This window comes from Octopus bimaculoides, chromosome 7 (assembly GCF_001194135.2).
Source record: "Octopus bimaculoides isolate UCB-OBI-ISO-001 chromosome 7, ASM119413v2, whole genome shotgun sequence".
Lineage (NCBI taxonomy): Eukaryota > Metazoa > Mollusca > Cephalopoda > Octopoda > Octopodidae > Octopus > Octopus bimaculoides.
Window position 1 is genome coordinate 5,846,524 of NC_068987.1, and position 3,016 is coordinate 5,849,539.

Consider the following 3,016-nt stretch of genomic DNA (forward strand, 5'->3'; position numbering starts at 1 on the left):
AGGAGGAGAAGAAGAAGAAGAAGAAGAAGAAGAAGAAGAAGAAGAAGAAGAAGAAGAAGAAGAAGAAGAAGAAGAAGAAGAAGAAGAAGAAGAAGAAGAAGAAGAAGAAGAATGCGGGAGGAAGAAGAAGAATGCGGAAGTGGTATGATAGTAGTAGGATGTTAAATGGTGAAGTGCCCTGAAAGTGACTTGTGGATGGTAGTAGTGACTGAATTCTTGAGGTATCTATTTTGAATGAAAGAATGTGACAGACTTCATTCAAGGGACGTAATTAAGATGTTCAAGGGACCTTATAAAAGTATGCCAATTATAACACAGTGCATGTAATTAATATTGGCCAATTTTTTTTTATTAATTTCATTACGTAATTGTCGTCCTGCAGTTGAAACGCTGCGATAAATTGGGAAAATGTGGCACACTTTGTTTTCTTTATCTGTATGTTCTTTGAGAGAGATTTTCCTTGTGCAAAGCTGCCTTATATGCTGAAGACTGGGTCGATGACGGATTGAGAGTCCAGTTTCGCTAATAAGATGGTCTCTATAATCTTTAAATATTGGTTTCAAATTTTGGCACAAGGCCAGGATAAGTTTATTACATCGACTCCAGTGTTCAACTGGTATTTCTTTTATTACTTTTTTGCATGTCTCGGTACAAACGTAGTCCAATCGGAACGAAGCCTCAATTTTCGTTGACCAATGTCTATTCATATTTTACTAAATGTTATATTTTATGAAAAGAGGGAAAACATTTGGTGATCTTGATAGTAATATGTTGCCATCCACTTTCTTTAGGTATTTGCGATAAAACATTTAGAGAATCTAAAATTATGTTGTTAAAGTTGAAACCGGTAGGGAAATTTATTTACTTTATTTTTCTTATAGTCTGTATTTCATTTGGTGCAAATACTCATTTAATGATGCTATATTCCAGAATGCAGTAAATCTTTTAATGCATTTTCATTATCTTATATATATATATATAAACATACACACACATATGTACTCTCTGCTCTTTCTCTTTTTAACTTTAAAGTAAATTTTGACTGGCTACCTGCTTGGTAACACGGTTGTAAAGGAAAGTGTCTTGCTTTGCATACAGTGGAATAGAGCTCCGAACTAAGTTTTGGCGAAAGTAACTTATTAACGCCGCAAATATTTACTAAGAATAAACATTATTGTTTATTCATTTGAGTAGTTATCACATAAATACTTTTAAGAGGTAGTGTCGTTAGATATTTAAAGTGATTTATCTGAAAAGATAACATATGAAAGCGAAAATGAAATCTTAGAATATAAATTAATTAACCTTTTGTTAACCTCAGTTCAAATGAGAAACGGTTGTGAAACATCATTAGCTAAAATATACTTCATGAATATGTGGTCTATCGTAGACAAACATTCAGGCTCAATAGGAGGTATTATTCAAATTAATCCTACTATACAACCTATAGTGAAATCATACGTGTCCACGGTCCGGCTAGTGAGTTCTTCAAAATATAAGTGGTTTACTTTTAAACATCCAGCTCCGTACTTCACATTCTTAAATGAATTCATTGAGGTAATTACGGATAATCTTAAACTTATACATTGCATTTAGGCCTCTGACGAATTCTCAGCTTGATAAGGTCGGAGCTTAACTCAATTTCCGTGGCATACAAGTGACTGGAATTACGACACTGTCACCTGAATAGGATGCCAGTCCATTGCAGGGCTAACTTCCCGGTTATTACTGAAATTCATATACAGCTGAGTGGACTGTAGCAACGTGAAATGAAGTTTTTTGCTCGAGAAAAAATGTATCACGCACTACAGGAATCGAAACCAGGATCTTATGGTCGTGAGTGCAACACTAGGACACACGCCTTCACTACGTTGATTTAAAATACTTAAAGCAGTATCTCTGGGTAACATCTGGGCCCAAAACCCTCCAATTTAGTAATCTTTTAAGGTGCATAGTGACATTTTCCTCACTGACAGTATTAGCTTCTTGTTTCGGATTTAGAGAAAACCGCCTTTGGATATAATCAATCCATTCTGTTTCAGATTATCGTTTACAGATATTCTTCACACATGCCTCTTCAAGACCGTGCGTTTTATGCTTAAAAGTTACTAAAAATTCAGCTCTGTTGGAATTGTAATTTCCTAGGAGTATAATGTTTCAGCTTTATATTCTAAGCATCTATTCGTTGCTTCAAATGATCCACATCGATATGGAGTTCCAGATTTCTAAACCAGAATATTCTGCCCATCCATTAAGGACAGTCATCTCCCTGAAATTCTACCTAGCACGTAAGTGATATGAAATAACGTATCGTTATTTTTATAGACCTAACCAAGGGTAATTCGGGCTTCCATACATTGTATATATAAAGAGAAAATGCGTGTATACTTTGTAATGAATGCTTGCTGTAACCATAATGTTCTGGTTATCTGATGAGTTAGTTTTCTTTATTTGCATTGATTTGTGAATATACAATTGTATTGTAAGATGTATGGATGCACATTAATGCAAACATTTAGACATAATTCCATTCCAAACTGAAATTAATAATACAGAAACAAAGCTGCCGTAATCTTATGGCTCCCAAGTGTTTAAATAAATATATTGGCTTCGAATTTTAGTGCAAGGCCAGCAATATTTGGGGAAGGGGTAAGTCGATTATATAGAGCCTAATCTCAAATTGGTTCTTATTTTATCATCCCCGGAGGGATGAGAGACAAAGTCGACCTCAGTGGTATTTGAATTCAGAAACAAAACACAGACGAACTGTCGCTAAGCATTTTGCCCCGATGCCAGCTTTGTTAAATAGATATATTCATCTATCAAACCGCCTGAAGCTTTTACATCTATATATATATATATATATATATATATATATATATGTGTGTGTGTGTGTGTGTGTGTGTGTGTGTGTGTGTGTGTGTGTGTATGCATATATATATGTATACACATACATATATATATGTATACACATATATATATGTATGTGTATACATATATATATATGTATCTGTAT